A 5250-nucleotide genomic window follows, 5' to 3' on the forward strand; every position below is an offset into this window, starting at 1 on the left:
GTCGTATGTTAACAATTCCCTCCGTTTCGCGATCGGGTTCCTTAGGGCCCGGCCCAATGAAGGAGAATTGGGCAGTCAGAAAACCGCACCAAGTCTAAGAATGCGGGCTGTCCGTTGGCTTCCTCTGTACCTCGCCTCCCCTAAAGCGTGGATGAGGAAGGATAAAAAAAAAAATCGAATATTTGTTTATTTTAATAGAGGATGATGGATATATGTAAGATAATTTTATAAATAAAAAAATGATAGATGTATCATTTTTTTAAGGTACATAGTATAATTTTATGAGTTAAAAATAATACATGTATCATTTTTTTTAGTATATGGTGTAATTTTATGAATTAAAAGGAGTATATGTGTCATTTTTTTTTTATCCGTTGCTTTTCGTCCGATTTTTTGATGATCAATTTTGACTTCAAAATCATCAGTTGATGGATTATGTTTCATTTCCATCTAAAAATTTTAATGAATTAAACGACAAAATTTTTTTTTTAATTTTGATTTTCGCTGTCCTAAGTAAATTGATCATGAAACATAATAGTGAGTATGGTGCTTTTTATTTTATATGTTTTTTTATGATTGATATTTTTTATAATTTTTTCAATTATAAATTTTATAGGTACAATCCCAGATTTTGATGCAGTGGTCAGACCAATTCAATTTCCAATTAAGATGCATTATAGGACATTTTACTATAGTTAAGATGACAAATTTAATAATTTGGCGTGTTGGATGGACAATCTTAAGCCCTTCCTAATTTATTTGATAGTCATCTCAATCCACTTGCTAGAACTGAATACCCGATTATAAATAAAACTACTCAATAAAATAAGAAACTAATTAAACACTTGCTAATCATAACAATTATTACAAAATAAAATCACTCCGATCTTTCAATTCATAAAGGCGGCTCTCGATCACCTCGAAACAAACCAAATGTACATGATGGAGCAAAACACTTGGAATAGCCTCCTCACTATTGGAAGTTGCTAGTGCATCTAAGTTCTTATCAATGTAAGGTCCCAAGGGAAAATTTATTGTAGATAGCATATCTTATTTCGCAAGAAAATATTTTCGAGATTCGATCTCCAGATCACATAGTAATAATTTTACAATTATGCCAACAGCTCTCCAGCAGAACATTCTACTAGTTGCAAAATTAAAACTTTTACTAATAGCAAAATTAGACCGCATCTAAATGCATAGTAAATCGAGAGAAGGAAATGCACATGCAACGTGATTAGATGATTAAGCTTAAATAGTCTTTCATGCTTCTTGTGTCCCTTCTTTAATGTTTAAGCATCAGGATTCTCTCCTATTTGTTCAAACATTAGGATGATATGGCTTCTTTTGACCCATGCCAAACGAATTCAACTCCCTTGAGCTACTTACTACTCGAGTCAGATGCATTGAGCCCATGTTCGATAGCGCCACCATTGTATTCAGTATTCATTACTCTCGAATGCGACCCTCCTAAACTCCCTCATTTGCGATGAATGTGTGTTGCCCGAATCCAAGTCCGAGCTCGAGTTGTATAGCTTGCTGTTGCCCGACTTCACCCCCTCGCTCAAATCGTCGAGCGAAACGTCACCTTCCAGACCGCGAACGATCTTCATCGACACAATGAATAGAGTCAAGTTCGAAACATACTAATCCATGAATAAGGCGAAGAGAGGGAGGCCTACTTGGCTCATCTTGGGGCGTTTTCGTGCGGAATATTGAACGCAAGCAGCGGCACTCACTGCCATTCGTTTCATTTCCTCGACATTGTACTTGTTCTCGAGCCGCTTATCCACGAGCTCATCAAAGTTCTTGTCGACCGATGCTTGGGTTAGAATAGGCCTGGACTGTTGCAACAAAGCAAAAGTTTTTCAAAAGCATATATACTTAAAAAAACGTTTGAGTTGTTTAGAATTGGCTAGAAATTGGCATGCTCACCCAATCGACCAAACTATCCTCCATGTACCCTGAGGGATCGACGGGCCTCCTTCCTGTTATTAGCTCCAAAAGCATTACGCCGAACGAGAAAACATCCGACTTTTCGGTTAACTTGCCGGTCGATGCATACTCCGGAGCCAAGTACCTTCATGGAGTTCACCAACCATTCAAGAACAAACACTTTTTAAAATGAATCCTATAGTGTTTTCTTACCCAAAAGTTCCCATGATTCTGGTAGAGACATGAGTGTTCGTATCGGAATTGAACTTCGCTAGTCCAAAATCTGCAACCTAGATTTAGTGACAAAGTAAATTCTTGAATACTCATATTAACTGACATGACAAAGGTGGAATTTGTCATCCCAACGGATATCACTAACCATGGCTTCGAAATTGTTATCCAAGAGAATGTTTGCAGTCTTGATATCGCGATGGATGATCCTAGGGTGGCCTAAACAAAGATCAAATTATCGATCGTAATAAGGAGAGGGGGGGAAAGACTCGAAGAGGAGAACGATTGTGAACTCACAATCCTCGTGCAAGTAAGCAAGTCCCTTTGCGGATCCGATCGCGATCTTGAGTCTCGTGGGCCAATCCATCACCGGATTATTGTTTACTGTATCGGGAGATCAATCGATCGATCGATCATTAGTAGATCGATAATTGGGTTTGTTATCGGTTTGTAGGTGAGACTAACCATGTAGGTGGTACTCAAGAGTGTTGTTGGGGACAAACTCATAGACCAGCATCCTTTGGGCCCCTGCAATGCAGTAACCAACGAGGGTGACCAAGTGGCGGTGGTGGACTCTGCTGATGATCTCCACCTCCGCTTGGAACTCCCTCTCGCCCTGCCCGCTGCCGGACTTGAGCTGCTTCACGGCGATGGGTACGCCGTTGGGGAGCACGCCCTTGAAGACGTAGCCGAAGCCGCCTTGGCCGAGGATGTTGTCGCGGCTGAACGCGTTGGTAGCGGCCGAGAGGGCCTCGTAGGTGAAGCTGCTCTTGCTGAAGCCCAAGTTGGGGGAAAGGGGCAGCAATGCGGCGCCTGTGCCGCCGTCGCTGTGAAGGCCGGAGCTCGTCGAGCTCATGCCGCCGCTGTACGATTGGGGAGGAGGGGGAGGTTGGTGCCACGGTGAGAAGGCGGTGGCGCCGGGAGGCGGTGGCAAGTTGACGCGGTAGTCCGTTCTCTGCTCTGCGTGCTGCCAGTTGTTGAAGCTTCCTGCGCGTGTTGAAGTGAACGAAATTAGAAATTTAACGACGACGACGACGACGGAGAAGAAGCTATCTTTGGAATACCATTGGGACCGGGGGTGCCATAGTAGTCCGTGGCCATGGGTTTCTTCTTCTTCTTCTTGTTGCCGCAACAGAGCACCAATGCAAAAAGCATCAGGACTAGTAAAATTCCGACGCCGACGGTAACGCCGATAACGACAGGAAGACTCGCGCCGGAGTTGCCAGAGTGGCGGTTCTCTGACGGCGTATGGGAGCCGTCTGCCGATGTCGGAGGCTTGTGTGAAGGCGGCGACTTTGGTTTAGACGATGGCGGCGTGGGCGGCGACCAGACATTGCCGGACTTGGGTGGCGGAGGTGAAGCAGAAGACGAGGAGGAGGGATTCGGCAGCGGGGAGGAAGGTGGAGGTTGAGCAGCGGTTGGTGAGTACGGAGGAGGCGGCGAGGAGGCAGGGGGCGGAGATTTCGGGGGAGGTGACGGCAAAGGCGGCGGCGGCGAAGGAGACTGCGGAGGAGGAGATGGCTGAGCAGGAGGAGAGGTCAAGGAAGCAGAGGAATTGGTCGGCGGCGGAGCAGAAGCAGAGGAGTTAGTTTGCGGCGGAGCAGCCGCGGGCGTCGAAGCCATGCGGATAGGACGGAGTGCAAAATGCAGACGACTCCACTCTCTCTCTTCCCGTGCTTCCTAAGCCAAACTGTAAAACACAAAATGAAAAATCCACCATGAGAAACATCGCCGGAAATCTCCAAACCTGCAAGAAATGGGGAAATCAAAGTCGCGAGTACCGTCTCAGCGAGTTGAAAGGGGTAGCTGCAACCCAAAGATGGGAGTTGATCCTACGATTTTGTTTGGCTGTTTTGGTTCACAGAGAAGGGAATCGGGGGAAGGGAATGAACTGGTGGAGGAGAAGGGCGTCGAGTTGAGGGATCGACGACCACCGTCCACCGGTGGTGCCGATTTTTGTTTGGGAAGTACTATTTTTAGTCCTCTGAACTGTACGGTCGCGTTTCTCGACGGTGTAAATGAACTGCGGCAGGGAAAAAAAAAAAGGAAGTTTAGAAAATAAAATTTAATTAATTTGGCAAATATATTTAAGGGGAAAAATCACGTTCTCTTTTAGTCCTCTGACATGTTCGGTCGCGTTTCTCGACGGTGTAGACGAACTGCAGCCAAAAAAAAAATGTTTAGAAAATAAAATTTAATTAATTTGGCAAATATATTTAAGAGCAAAAATCTCGTTCTATTTTTTCGCAGGGAGCTCCAATTTTTTCCCCATGGCTGGCCCCGATTTTGGGGTCCCTGTACGAAAAGAAAAGAGAAAAGATCTCTATACTTAAATTTCAATATAGTTTAATAAAAAAATTTAAAAATCAATATATTTTATTTAAAATATGATAAACTCCATACAAAATATATTTTTTAATATTCTTCAAAAAGTGTAACATTATATAAAATATATTTTCTAAGTTTTTCCAAAGAGTGTAATACTTATACTGATCTCGTTCGAAATCTGAGTCAGATGAAGGTCGGCTGCGCTGTCGTTGGCGTTGACGAAAGGCGATGGAGACTTCCTACGAACACAGTACTTCACGAGTGGGTTCCCCGGGTTACTGACGAGGGGTGGTGACTAGGATGACGAAGCGAGAGTTCCCTACACACACTCAGACGAACCTCCCTCCACGTCAGGGACCAAGAACCCGGGAAAAAGTCCCCGAAGAAGGTCCTCCGACGCTCAAGTCAGATACTTTTTCCCCAGAAGAGCAGTAAAAATGCAGAAAGTAGAAGACAGATGCGAAAAGATGAGTGAGCGTACCTGTACCAGGGAGAGGACACCTCTTTTTATATGACCATGTGTACTTAAGGTTTCTGGCAAGTGTCAAGGAATGTCGGGTGTCAGACCATGTCTAGCGATGGGTGACACTTGGCATCCTCTTATAGGTCGAAGGAAGGTTCTATTACCAGTTGGTCACAGACCGTTGAAATATACCCTGAGACACAATAGATATTCTCTGACAGGTGGTTACGATTCTCAGACTCTATTGGCGTTTTTGTTAATCGGGCATGAACAAGAGAACTCCTGACAACCAG

At 44.2% G+C, this 5250-nt stretch overlaps 1 pseudogene; it reads right to left on the reverse strand.

Annotated features, from left to right (window-relative positions):
• Positions 1 to 1237: 1237 nt before the first annotated feature.
• On the reverse strand, positions 1238 to 4178 carry LOC121977781 (annotated as a pseudogene).
• Positions 4179 to 5250: the final 1072 nt, after the last annotated feature.

Source organism: Zingiber officinale, chromosome 4B (genome assembly GCF_018446385.1).
Source record: "Zingiber officinale cultivar Zhangliang chromosome 4B, Zo_v1.1, whole genome shotgun sequence".
Lineage (NCBI taxonomy): Eukaryota > Viridiplantae > Streptophyta > Magnoliopsida > Zingiberales > Zingiberaceae > Zingiber > Zingiber officinale.